Raw genomic sequence first — 15,176 nt, forward strand, 5'->3', positions numbered from 1 at the left:
CTTGACTTCACTGCAGGTGCATGTCATCTCAGGCGACTGCCCTGTGACTCGCTTCTCGTGTGAGTGGTCCAGTCAGAAATCTTCTACCCAGTGGCAGTGACTTCTGGGTTATATTTATGGTGCTCTGTTTTTACCCGAGTCTTCCTGTTCGTAGCTCCTGTCTGTGCACTACTGTGAAGACGGCTGCGTACTGTTTTCAGGATTACTGCTAAGTTCTCTGCTTGAGTGAGTGACTTGGCCATCTCTAACCTGCTGGTGTAGACAACAGCTGCTTCCGTGGCTTTTCTCTGCTCTTTTCACCTTCATCCTCATTCAGTGTAAAAATTACATTAACAAGTCAAGTAGGCGCTTCCCTGGATCTCATGAGATAACACTCTAAGCCATCTTAAATCGTGCTTTGGAAATGAAATTCTCATTTTATAACATCGTATGAGTAGGAAAAGCACTCACTTCATTCTTACATTTGTATTGTGTCCTGCATTCCATATTGACTTCGTCGGGATGCTCTCGGTATTCTATATGCAGCTTTGTTTTCAAAGGATAAAAATTACAAGTTACAAATGGATGTGATACATCAACATATATATAATGAATTATCAAAGTTTGGCAATTAGAGCTCTTTCTTCCTCCACAGTCATTGGTGCGCAAATCACGTCAGTGACGTCACCAGTTGAAAATCATACCTCCACAAATCAGCATCTGGATGATCCCTTAGGGTCCGTCCTACAGGTTTGACTGAGGGAAGACCAGAAGCGGGGACTAAGACTTGGATGTACCTGTTTTTCATATTCCAGAAAGGAAAAGAGTCTTCTTTAGCCAAAGTCCCAAGTTGGGCACCAGTAACCACAGTTAATTCAAGATGCCTTCCGATTAATTCACCAGCTCTGCCGAATCAGTGACATCACTCCCGTGGCCGGTGCTTCTGAAAAGGAGCTGGTGGACGGCAGCCTCACCCCAGCCCTCTGAAGGCGAGCAACTCCGTGACAGCCCCACGCTTGCAGCCGACAGCTAGGCAGCGAGTGCCACAGTCCTGCGGCCACACTCCCACAGGCAGCCGGCCACCCACAGCCTGCCCGCAGGGACCACGCCCCAGGTATTGTTTTCAGCTCCTTCTGCTCTCCCTCACCCCCGCCGCACCCCTGTAAAGAGTCCACGTAGGACACTCCTCCACCACCCGTTGGTGCCACCCCCTGCCTTCTGTGAAGCTGACTGACACACTGCATTCTAGGAATAATTTTGTTTGAATGATGGGTCTGCTTTAAAAAAAAAAAAGCTTGCTAAGTGCTTCCCTAAAGAACTGTGAACTCTGTTTATTCCTTATGTGGTGCTTAAGGAAACGGACAACCGCGTATCCGACATAGTCAATAGCATGTAGAAAGGTTTCTCTCCGAAGGCGGGAAACAGGTCTGACACCTGCGCTGACGGCGCTTTCGTGGCTCAGACCCCCAGCCGTTCCGAGTCCTGATTCCTCGAGCCGGTCTGTCTGGCACAGCGGGCGAAGCTTCCTTCATCCTCATCTTAGAAGACAAACAGCTCGAGGTGTGTCACAGGAGGATGCACTGTCATCCGTGGGGGTGGGTGGCGGTCTCAGCTGCGGGGGGAGCACGGGGCCGAGCAGGACCTCGGGACAGGACGGGGGGCCCTGGGCACCAGGGTAGAGGCGGCTGTGGGGGACGGTCTGCGCTTCGCGGTTGGCTAGACCTGCTCCGTGGCTCTCAGGCTCGCTGGCTCTCCGACTGTGGCCAGCTCTTTCACCTCGCTGAGCCTCAGTTTCCTTGTTTCAAGGAAGAAATGACTAGAACTCGTTTCGTGGAGTTTCCGCGAGGAAGATGTGGTAAGTTCATTGTGCTGCACAGTTTGGCTCCCAGTAGGGACTCCATGAATGGAAGTCGTTATTGGCCATTATTTTAAGCGGCACAGGAGAGGACAGCTGTGGGGGCGGGGGGGGGGGGGGATGAAATGGCGGAGGCCCCAACTACACGCTTAGTCTGCAACTGAGGCAAACGTTTGGAGTCATCCAAATATCGGCAAGTGAGGGTGTTTTTGGCAAGCAACAGATCAGTGGGAAACTTCAGTTATTTTGGAGAAAACAAGAAAAAACAAAAGACTGCTGAGAGCAAGGGTAGTGATTCCACGAAGTGAGTGTCAAATGTTCCTTCTCTCTCTGTTCTTCTCTTCCACCTCATCAGTGACACAGTGGCCTCAGAGAAAGAGAACCGGAATAGGAAATCGGAAGTGTGTTCTATTTGGGGTTCAGCTATGACCCAGCTTCATCACTCAATCTTTCTGGACTTCTCTTTCATCTCTGTGAGGGAACAGTTCTGGACTGAATGTTTGTGCCCCCCCCACCAAGATCATTCTTGAAGCCCTAACTCTCAGTGCAGTGGTATTTGGAGGTGGGGCTTTTGGGAAGTAGCTAGGTTTCGATGAGGTCATGAGGGTAGGGCTCCCATGGTGGGATTAGAGCTTCTGAGGAGAGGAAGAGAGACCAGAGCTCTTGCTCTCTCTGCCATTGAGGGCACCGTGAGAAGGCAGCTGTCTGCAATCCAAGAAGAGGACCCTCACCAGGAACCAAATCTCCTGGCACCTTGATCCTGGACTTCCCAGTCTCCAGTACTGTTACTTAAGCCACCAGTCTATGGTATACTTTTCTGTCAGCTTGAGCAGACTGATTCAGGTTTTGGTACCCAAAATGGAATGCTGCTGTAACAAGGATCTGAAAATGAGGTAGCTTCTTTAGAACTGGTAGTGGGTGGAGGCAAGAGCAATTCTGAGGGGTGTGCTAGAAGAGGCTGAGATGGCCATGAAGGAAGGACGAAGGGCTGTCTAGGGAGCACTCAGAAGAGGAGAGCTCTGGAGAAAGCGTCCATCTTCTTAGAAAATACATAAATAGCCATCAATGAAATGTTGGAAGAAACACAGGTGGCAAAGTCCATTCTGGGAATGCCTGGCTGAAGTGAGGACCGTGCTGTTGGACAATGAAGAAAAGGTAACCATGTTATAAGGTAGCAAAGAACGTGGCTGAACTATGTTCTAGTGTTTGCGGGAGGTAGAGCTTGCAAGGGATGAAATTGGATATTTATTTATTATTTATTTTTTTAAGATTTATTTATTTGAGAGCGGGGGAGGGGCTGAGGGGAGGGAGAGAATCTTAAGCAGATTCTTGGCTGAGCGTGGAGCCTGACAGTGGGCTCGATTTTACAACCCTGAGACTGTGACCTGAGCTGAAAGCAAGAGTCTGAAACCAAGAGTCTGATGCTCAACCAACTGAGCCACCCAGGCGCCCATGAAATTGGATCTTTAGCTGAGAATATTTCTAAGCTAAGTGTTGAAGGAGCATCTTGGTTCCTCCTGACGGATTATAGTAAAATGTGAAAGGGGAGAGACGGATTGAGACGGGAATAGTTAAGGCAAAAAGAAACCAGAGCCCAAAGATTGGGAAGATGCTTAGCCTATGCACATGGCAAAAATTTAAAAAGTTTGTTCTGAAGAGAACACAAAAGACATGAGCAAACAACTGTTTGTTGAGACTAGTCTGGGTGTGAACCACAGGCCTCATTAGCTGGTCCCAGTAGAACCTCAGGGGACAGAGACAGGATGAAATGACAGAAGGTTGTCGGACTTCTGAAGTTGTAAGTCTAGATGCCAGAAAAAAAATGAACAACTGTTAGAACTCAGAGATGTGATATTTAGGGAGATTATTGGCGAAAATGCTCCTCCTGACCAAGCCCCAAGTCCATCAGTTCTTTTTATAAGACAGTGAATAAAAGTTTCAGAACACCAAGGGACAGGAAGGCTCTTCAACAGAAACCCTTTGATTTCCCACTTAGGATAATATCAAGTGGTGATTAGATCATACCCTCACTAGTTTCTCAGTTCTCTACTGGTGTGTCTGTTTTCCTTGAAATAATTTGAAAACCTGTAGAATTAAGATGTCCAGCAAGAGGTTTGTTGGTGATAAAGCTTCTGGATACAGTCTGGTCACTGCTGTCCTTTTTAGATAGCCGAGATCATCAGTAGTGAGGACGAGCATGTCCAGCTTTTCCTTTCACATTGAGGACACCGAGAAGTAGATTTCCTGTATTCTCTACTAGAAAAGTTCAAAGCCTGCTTCAGCGCTCATGCTGCAGAGAAAGCTGAAGTGATTGAAAAGGGTTGCTTGCTTTTGTTGCCTCCCCTGGCAACAAAAAATCTAAATTAGCCCTGGGGAACAAAAGCTCACACTGGATCCATCCAGAAGATGTCTCATCCAGTGGAAGGAAGATGGCTTATCCCAGAGGAAGGAAGGATGGCCATTCGGCCAGAGGTCAAGGAGCCTTGGCAGAGTTTTCTTAGAGCCCCCCGACAGAAATAGGCATGGATGGAGAAAGGGAGATTTTGTTTATTAATTGAAATAGCTCTTCTAAAAAAGTGAGATCATGAATGCATTTTATGTTTTAGACTTTTTAAAAAGTGTTTTACAAATGAAAGATTAAAACCAGTGAAAGGAGTGAAGAGACGAGGAAACAGACTTTGGGAGGCTTGGCTAGGAGGAAAGGTGATGAGGAAATGACTGGATGGAGGAGCAGCGTTGAGGGAGGGGAGTGATTTGCTTGTGGCTTTAGGATAGGAGGAGCTTGGATGGGTTTGTCTACTGGGGGAGGGATCTATCCATCCATGGGATGAGGTGGAAGCCACTGGTGAGGAAGAATGACTTGGAGGAAAGGAAATCTCTGGGGAGATGAGCTAGGAATTCAAAGAAAGGGGCAAGTGAGGGAGAAGGGGCTGATCAGATTAAGCTTTGTAGAGATGACTTGCCTGTGGGGTGGAGGGAGCTGAGAAAGTCATTCGAAGGAATGGCTCTACTGTCCTCGTTGGATTGAGCTATAAGTGAGCCAGAGAGGAGGCTGCTTCTGGGTTGCTTTTTATCTGGAAGAAAAATGGAGCCATCAGGAGACTGGGGGTTGGTTCTCAAAAATCAAAGACCAAACGTAATTATTTCGAACTTCATTTTGTTACAATATTTGCTACCCCGACCTTCACTTTTCCTTTAGGCAATGTATAAAGTTGCTGACATAAGCATTATTGAATTACAAACTTGTAGTTATAATGAAAGAAATCTTTCCCATGCTGTTACAATGATAACCCACTTTTTAAAAAGAGCTTTTTATATAAGAAGTGTTTTGCAAGCAAGTTGCTCTTTTTTTAGAAGAGTCCTTGGTGATATGAGTTGTATTATGTATCTTGCTGACATTTTATGAATGTTTCATATTAATCATCTTCCATTATTTTTGGCATGGGTATAGAAATCTAGTGAGCTCAAGATTGAAAAATTCAGTGCCAATACAGCATAGTGTTTTGCTTTCAGATATGTGTAGACCATAAATGGTGATCGTCATGTATTTACATTGTGAGTATTATACACGAAGGATAAAGTTTTCCTAAATCTGATGTTAACCAAAATGAAAACAAGGGAAATGCACAAAATTCTTTTGCTTCTGATTTTGCTAATGGAAGAAAATGGAAAATAATTAAGTAGGACAGGAAATTAACTTGATTACTCTGTTGTCTATTTACAAGTGATTAAAATATACATTTAAAATTTCATTTTATCTCAGAAAAAATCAAATTTTATGTTTTAACGAGCTAAAGTCTGAGCCACAGAGACAAATAATTTTGTATATATGTCAATTTACACGAAAAATTTCCTCCTTTTGGGGGAGAATTAGATTTTACTTACCCCTTTCCATCTTTTGTGCTTCAATAATATATTTGGAGTGAATAACACAGTGTGTGATGCTAAATAAAGATAATACATTTAGGGGCCAAAAAGAATATGAACGCAGATCAGTAGTGCTCTCAATTGTTAATCTAAAAGTGTTCTTCCTACTAGACATTTTGTCATTGGAAGGATGTTATTCCCTGATTTTAAAAAAATCCTGAAAATAGGCAGACTCTTGTAGGTTTCTTCTATATGCAACACAGATGTATAATTCTATCTATCTATCTATCTATCATCTATCATTGAGAGCAAATTCATATTGCAAAAATTCCTAATTTTGAACTTTTTAAATTGTACAGTTTTGTGGAATTAAGTACATTCACAGTGTTGTGCAACTGACACCACTAAATTCCAGGACATTTTCATCACCCTAAAAAGAAACCCCATACCCACTAAGCCATCACTTTCCATGTCCCCTGATACCAGCCTCTGGCAACCTCTCCCCTACTTGCTGTTTCTGTTGACTCAACTACTGCAAACATTTCATCTAAGTGAAATCACACAACCTTTTGAAAATGGATGTTATACCCAACTAATGAATCATTGACGACTACCTCAAAAACTAATGATGTTGGCTATTGCATTTAAATTAAAAAAATGGTCCTTTCCCTCAGCATCATGGCTTCAAGGTTTATCCATGTGGTAGCATGTATCAATACTTCATTCCTAGTTTAGGCCTAGAAATGTTTCATCCTGTGGTCACTTCTGTGGATTTTATTGCGTCTCACCCCTGGAATTCCTACACTACATGTGTTTCTGTAAGGGTAGACTCCTTAGGAGATGACAGGTTGTTAACTTGTGGAAAGTTCTCAAGAGCCTTCTTCTTGGATTTCTGCACCCAAACAGCAATGATTGTCCTACACTCCTCTTTACTTGCCTTCACCAAGTTGAAGGTACCATCATCATATGCTTTAAAATGCAGTCTTCTTCTGCAAAATGCTTTCAGAACACAAAGGCATAAGTGAATGGGTATGTCATTTTCATGTGAGCTACTCTATAGGCCTTAATTTCTTTCTGGCTCAGATTAAGTTCATGTGAAATTATGGCTTCAAGTTTACCTTGGGAGTCCTGACACCTAAGGAAGTATCACTAAGGATATGGCAAAGCTCTGCCTTGTGAATGGGATCTGTTCTCATTAAGCACCTGTAAATCAATTAGGAAAATTAAATGTTTGTGTTAAATTGGGCCTCACAAGAGTTATTTTGGCTGTGATACTTGTATTTGGGGGCCTCAGTTATACCAAATATTTTTCACAGTTTATCCTAATTGTGTCTTGAAATCACAGCATCTACCTTAAGTAAAGGAGATCAGATTGGATACTGAAGTGAATTCTGTAATTCCGTAATTTCCTAAGCCATATTTTGTTTTTTAGAGTATATGTAATGAATATAATCCTTCTGTTTTCACAACCTGGTATTAAGATATTAGGCCACGGACTCTAAAATTAACTCTTTGGAAAATGATATATTAGACCAGTAGAATATCACTCTGACTCCAGGCATCTTTTATAACTTACCAAGTATTTAATGACTTAAGTTAACAAGTCCATTGTTACTGCAGTCCTTGGGTTCCAAGAGGTTCAGCTCAGCACCCAGCTTGTCTGGCCCCTGTGCTCTTTGGAGCTTCTAAGTATCCTTTTATTAATTCAAATAGCAATATATGCCAGTGATGGAAACCTGATAGTACAGATGTTTGTACAGGGAAAGGGAAGTCTCCTTCTAGATGCCCAATGAGCGGTTCACCAGGCTTCCTCTCCAGAGACAACCAGTGTTAAGTTTCTTGCCTATCTTGAATAGAAATGTTCTATGCATGTGTAAACTTTGTACATATTATATATATTACATATATATAATGTATATATATATGTATGTATGCACATTTACACAAACATATTATCATATATCTCATATTTCTCTATAAGTAAAACATAGTAGACATACTGTTTTGTAACTTGCTCTTTTCTTTAAAAATAGATCCTAGAAATTATTTCATATTAGCATAAGAACTACTTATTAGCATCTGTGTAAGTTGGACAGATTTCTAGAATTGGAATTGCTGGGTCAAAGAATAGGGGCACCTGAGTGGCTCAGTTGGTTAAGTGTCCGACTCTTATTTTCGGCTCAGGTCCTGATTTCATGGATCGTGGGATCACGTCCCATGTCAGGTTCCACGTTCAGTGGGGAGTCTGCTTGAAGATTTTCTCCCTCTGCTTCTCCCTTACTCATGCACATTTACTCTCTTTCTCTTTCTCTCTCAAATAAATAAATCTTTAAGAAACCCAACTGTGTATATTTATAATTTTTAAAAACTTTTGATCTACTTGAATTTATTCTGATAGGAGTGAAGTAGGCATATAGCCTGATCCATTTCCAGATGGGTACTGGTTTCCCCCAACACTCTCTTATTGGGGAAATCTTTTTCTACTACTCCAAAGTATATGGTTTTTATCATATATTAAATTTATATATATATATATTTATAATTTCTTCAGCTTTTCAATTACCATAGGTTTGTAATACATTTTAATGTCAAATTAGGTTAGTTACCTACATTTACATGTTTAACTTTTCTTTTTAATGGTTGAATATTTTTTAGCAAGGTAAAATTTGTTGAGGTATATAACGTTATACTAGCTTCAGATGTTCAACATAGTAATTCGCTATCTGTATACACTACAAAGTGATTACTACAAGAAGTCTACTTACTATTCATCACCATACAATTGACCCTTGCATGTGTACTTTTTGACCTTAAAATTCTTTTTTATTTTAGTGTAAAAAAATTATCCTTTATGAGGTTTCTTTTTCTGGACTCACAATTTATGGGTTGATCTGATGGAGATTTAAAATGAGAGTCCTCTTATGTAATAACAGGTGCATATTATTTTAATTTACCTGGTCGCATCATTTTTTGTTTCATCTTTAAGGTGTTTCCCTTTATATTCTAAAATAAGATTATCTCCACTGCCCCATTTGTCAGCTTTAAACAATATCTAGTGATAATCTTGCAAAATTATAAAATATCTATGTGCTTATATTCTGCATACCATATTCTTTCCTTCCTTCCTCCTCTCCGTATTCATTAGATTTTTTTCAACATGCTCACGATGTGTAACATCTCTATTCTTTTCTTTGACCAAAGTTTCCACAGTTTTAAAATTCAAATGGAATCAATTTACTCCACTAGTCCTTCGGCTATTATTTTTCTCAGTTATTCTTGAGTCCCCTCACGTTTGGGAATTTACGTTGTTTTTATTTGTGAAAAATAGCTTGGCAGGGAATAAAATTTCTGCATCAGCCTTTTGCTGCTGGGCCGTCTAGCCCTGCCTCACTGTCTTCTGGTGACGAAGGAAGCTCCAGGGAAAGTGGGCTCTGTTCCTCCTGCACCCCGCCCCCTACAGGAGACTTCATGGATTTGGTTGCCTGGTACTCACAGTATCTTTTGAGTTCATCTTTGACATCTTGGGGTTGATTTTTCTATGTCAGTTTGGGAGGAGCAAAATACACCTTTCTTTCTTTTTTTTTAGTGAGAGAGAATGGTGTAGGGGAAGGGGAGAAGGAGACAGCAAATCTCAAGCAGCCTCCATGCCCAGCATGGAGTCTGACGTGGGGTTTGATCTCACCACCCTGAGATCATGACCTGAGCTGAAATCAAGAGTTGGAGGCTCAACTGACTGAGCCACCCAGGCGCCCCCAAAATACAACTTTTCAAACTTTTATTTCAGGAAAAAATTTTTCTTTTTTTTTGTCTTTAACAAACTTCTGTCTTACTTGTTTTGTTTCATTTTTCAGCAACATCGATTTTTCCTGCCTTGGAACTCTTTTGTCTGTTTGTCATATTCTTCCATCTTCTGTTTCTGATTTGTGCATTGTTTTCTCTTTTTCATTTTATTTTGCTCAGTGTTATCAGCGTGGTTCTCCCTATTCATGACTTTGTTTTCAGTTGCCTTAGGGATATTTTTTGGTGCTTCTCGTGTTTGATACATTTAAATCACAAATTTATTTTTTTCTGTTTATTTTATTTCATTAATTTTATATAAAAGCTCCCTATAACCTTCATCTGTTTTTTTTAATTTGCTTGTTTTGTGACATATATGTGTGTGTGTATATATATATATATATATATATATATATATATATATATATATATGGTGACATACGTGTGTGTGTGTGTGTGTGTGTGTGTGTGTGTGTAGTACCATGGCGTAAATACGCTTTGTTGTATGGTGTTTCTGGTATAGTATTTGGTTGTCTTTTAAGTTTTCTTCTTGAAGTGTTTTTTAATATAGTTTAGCATTTTTTTCTTGGACTATCTCTTTATTTAATGTTGGCTTATTTCTAGTAATTATCTTGGAATTAAGGCTTTTGAAAATAAGGGGAGGGAAAACTGAGTCATTTGGCAAAATAAAGAAATATGGGCCTTTGAAATAGAAGTGTTGCAAGAAGATGAAAAAGCACAAAGGCAAAATGATAAAACAGCAGAAAGAGATGAATGGTAAACTGGTAGAGCTCAAAAAGAAATGGGAGAGAAAAATAAAACCCTAAGAGAAATCAAGACAACATTAGACGCTGTGGAGAGTAGAGTAGACAGCATGAAAATACAGTCAGTGATGAATAGAATAGGCTTGGGATTCCATTTTTTTAGTGGGCCGTCTATTTCTTTGAAGATAAAGTAGAGTGGAAGGGCCACAAGAGTGAGCTGGATTAATTAATTGTCTCTGTGGGCTTTGCAGATGAAAGACCAACACCCCTCGTGGGTTGGATTCCGCCATCATCTAGCAGGACTTCTTGATGGCTCTTACGAGATTTCCTGTGCCACGGGAGTCCTTGCATACGGATTTCCTGTGTACAACTCATCTCACCAGCAACTGGTTCGTGTCTTCCATCTCTCTTGTCTTCTCTCACCCCAGCAGCCAGATTTTTCTTTCAATATGTCACGTTTTCCTTACTAAGCTCCATCCCCCTTGCCACGGCTGGTTGTCAGGTGGCTGTAGGGACTCTCAAGCGTTCTGTCATGGCCCCAGATCTTGCCTTTGCAAAGAAGGAGTTGTTGATTTCACTCCTCATCTGATGACGTCTCTGTAATGCTGGAGATTTGCAAGCTCCTGTGGCTGCCAGTCAGCCTTCTCTCTCACTGAGGTCTGACACTCACTGTCCTTGTCAACTCCTAGAAGGGAGATACTGAGTTAATGACATGATGGCCCTTTAAGTCAGAAACATTGGAGTCTGAATTTATGTTTACCACATTTCGTTGGCCATGGAAAAGTGCCAGCGAAGCGTGAGAGGGAACTGCCTGCAGGGGAAGAAGTATTGCCTTGTTGCTCCAGGCATGGACTCTCCCAGTGAAAGACCTGGGTGTCCTCCTAATGGCGCTGTACTTCTGTGTTTCCTGACACGATCCTGAGCACGGTGAGACGCGAACAGTCTCAGATCTCTTGGTTGGCAAGACCTGGAGTTAGGAGTGCTGTCCAAGGTATTCAGGTGGCAGACAAATCACAGAAACAGCTTCCTACTCCCCACCTTAGATGAAATGATTGGACCATACCCATCACATGTGGCCCTCCATAAAAGAGCTGCCGAATAAAGGAGTAGTTTAATCCCCTTCTAGGACTAGAGTCAGGCTTCCAACCTCACTGCTCCTCTGGGATGCTGTAACCGTGCCTCCTGTCTCATGGCCTTCCACACCATGTCTGTGTCTTCTTTTCTGGCTGTAACTACGACATTGTCATTGCATTTAGGGCCCACCTGTTCAATAAGCATGATCTCCTCTTGAGATCTTGAACTACAACTGCAAAAACTCTTTTTTTTCAAATAAGGTCACATCCACAGATTTTGGGTAGATAGATATTTTGGGAGCCACAATTCGCCCCATTGTGGAAAACACATATTGGAGAGCATTCTCATGTCTGTATGTAACAGGATGATGTATGGGAGAGTTAGAAGCTGGGTGTATGTGAAATTCTTGAGGAGTTAGTTACAAGCCCCAGCTGCTTCTTGCCCTCTGATCTCTAACCTAACGGTGAATTGTTACAGTTTTGGTTGGAAGCCAATGGACGATTGTGCCTTAAATGCCTGTCTTTGAAGATCACCAGGATCTTACTTGTTGCTTTGCCTCACAGGCAAGGTTGGAGCCACCCGATTTTGATCCTGTCCCAAATCCATCTAGGCTTGCTGTGTTTTTTTTGCATTTTCTTTTGCCAACCCTGTGTGTGGGCACAAACTTTGACACACTGCCTGGTCCTAGAGAATGTCCCTTCTCATATTCTAAGGGTCCTGACCAGATTTCAGAGTGAAGTGCATTTTCAGTGCAGAAAATATTTGCAAATTCTGCAATTGTACTGAGGTTTATTTTGCTACAATTCCATAAGCAAGGGGGTAATAATAATCAAACAGTGGGCATTCATTTTGTTGAATGCCGCACCAAGAAGGTTAGACAGCCTGTGTTCGCACAGCAATTAACTGACTAGAACTAAATTTGGGTCTTTCTGAACCCAAGTGTTGAGCCACAGTGCTGGAATGCTTCATTGGAAAGCAGCCACTTAAATTGGGGGTGGGCTTACATCACCATTGTGTGCAAGTTTAATTGGAAACCCACAGGAGGCAATATGCGAGATCATCTGAGTCCTCAAAACAGTATAGAGAATGAAATAACTTATTTCATTGAAGGGATTAACTCCTTGACGAGGGAACTTTGCAGAAGTGTTTCATGCACGTAATTCTTGCTTTCTGGTAACAAAGGCTGTTTTTAACTTAAATTTTTGGCGCTGTGCATGTTCCCTAACTCCTGTAGATGGGAAGGCATTAGAAGTCATCTTGCACAGTTAAAAAGGCACTGGGGAGAGGGCAGAGGAGAACAACAGAGAACACAGTAGAATGAGGGCCGGGCGAAGGCGCTCCCATCAACAGCAAGAAAAGCATCGAAATTATACCGCACAGCCTAAAGACACAAAACATTTCATTTCCCTTTGCATGAAACTGGTCTGACCTTCACCATTCTGAAATAACAGGAAATATTATTTTTCTGGTAGCTGTACTGCATTTTAGGCGAGTAGTTAAGCAGAATGCTCAGCATGAATAAATACAGTTAGGAATTGTTAGGGCAGGTTTCTATGAAGAGTGCATGTTAAGCAGTAATATAAATGTAAGAGCTTGCAGCAAAATGAAATTCATAATGTAAAGGTCAAACCTGCCTAAGAGAGACTTTTAGGTAAACTATCGGCTGAAAAAACGATTCCCATTTTGTTTTAATAGTTAGCAACGTATGGTGGCGGAGGTGATGTGTTTCAGTTGAGTGGATCTTGTAGCATTATCTTGTGCTTGATTCAGCAGAAATGTGCATGACTTCTGCGGGGCTATGAAAAATGGCTGAATTCCCTCTTCCTGAACCTGAAATTAATGACTAGAAATATTATCAACCAGGTAGGTTGTCAAAAAAATAGTGTAAGCACTTTATCTAGAGATGGTATATTCTCCCTTAGATAAATGCGGGGGATTTTATGGGATCGTGTAGGAGGACCAATTGATGTCACGTTGAAGTTAGCCACCGTTATTAGCTAAAAACAACTGGAGATAAGAATCAGAGATACTTATTTTACTTATTTACTTTAAAAAGATTTGTTTATTTTGGGGGGGAGGGGCAGAGGGAGAGGAAGAGAGAGAATCTCAGGCTGACTCCCTGCTGAGCGCAGAGCCCAATGCAGGGCTCAGAATCCTGAGATCAGAAATCTGGAGCCGAAATCAAGAGTCGGATGCTTAACTGACTGAGCCACACGGGCGCCCCCCTATGTATTTACTTTTTTATCTCCTGCCTAATTTTTGAGTTCGAAGTATATTGTCTGGACTTGTTCCTAAGTGAGAAGGCTGGTGGGAGCCCTCAGCACTTGGAGGAGAGCCAGAAGATCGTTAATATCCTATCTGGAAAGGCGGATGAGCCATCAAAGGTTGTTCTTATCCTTTGGGGAATTTTGTACTTACTTATTTAATCCTTACATTTGTAACACATTTATTAAACCCCAACCAAATACCAGCCATTCTTCTAGAGATAGAGAGATAAATGGAGCATAGTTATTGTCTTCAAGGCTGCGTAGAGGGAGAGCGTGGGCACAGTGAATGAGCAGGGTGCTCGTTAAAAATCAGAGTGCTCAGGGAATGCTGCAGTGAGGGTTTGGGGGAGCCCAGCTGGTGCCCCCCAATCCTCAGAGGGAGGGCAGGCATTCAGGAAAAGCTTTTTGGCAGGTGTGTGGTTTGAGGGGAATGTAGACGTTACTCAATCTCTGGCCTCTTTACTCCCCTGTAAAATATTGAGAAAGTAGCACCTACCTTTCAGGGGTCTAGCAAGGATCCCGTAAAGCAGTATGTGTGAGAAAGCCCGGCACAGGTAGGAACTCCACGTTTTCATGACGATCATTGTGGATGGATTTCTGCTCTCTCTCGCTCTAGTCCTGAAATGCTTGACTCCCAAAGGATAATTTAATCTCAGTATTAGAGCGGTTTAACTCGTACGCCAGCCATGTAAAAGCACAATGTAAATTATTAGGCACCATAAACTCATGATTCATTACTCTGAATGAATATGGAAAAGAAGAGATACGTATTAGTTTCTTACTGCAGTTGTAACAGATTATGAAACTTAGTGGCTGAAAATGACACAAATTTATTGCCATACTTTTCTGGAGGACAGAATTCTGAAATCAATTTCACGAGGTAAAATCAGGTTGTTGACAGGGCTGGTTTCTTCTGGAAGCTTTAGGAGAGAATCCATTCCTTTTTCCGGGTTCCAGAGGCCCCCTTATCCCTTGGCTGGTGGCTACATTTCTCCCCTCTTTGCTTCCATAGTCACATTAACTTCTCCGCCTTCTGATTTCCTAACTCCCTTTCATAAGGACACTTATGATTACATGGGTCTACCTGGGTAACCCAGGTAATCCCATCTCAAGATCCTCCAATGATTATCCACAAGGTCCCTTGTGTCATATAAAATAACATTTATAGGTTCTGGGGATATTTCACAGGGATGCTTTTCAGCCTGCCACAAGATAAAAAGATCAGAAGACACTGTCCTTGCTTGCAGCGTTACAATGCTGTACCCCTGACACATTTTAACTGGTGCCAACATGTGTGTGAGCCCCTGGACAGAGACAGGGCTGGCTTGTAGAGGAAGGTGTCAACCAGTGGCGTTGAGCTGTTCACACCCACCGTAGTGATAGTCGATCTCAGCAAGTCCATAGCAGTCCTAGTGATTCACCTTGAATTCAGAATTCTGTCCCACTCCCACATAGATTCCATCTCACTGCTAGTAGATCACCACGTTTCTTAACATTTGAATTTGGACAGTGTCCGAATAGAATGGTGGTACGCTAAGGGGCTCCTGGGTGGCACAGCGGTTAAGCGTCTGCCTTCGGCTCAGGGCGTGATCC

Source organism: Ursus arctos, unplaced genomic scaffold (assembly GCF_023065955.2).
Source record: "Ursus arctos isolate Adak ecotype North America unplaced genomic scaffold, UrsArc2.0 scaffold_5, whole genome shotgun sequence".
Taxonomy (NCBI): Eukaryota; Metazoa; Chordata; class Mammalia; order Carnivora; family Ursidae; genus Ursus; species Ursus arctos.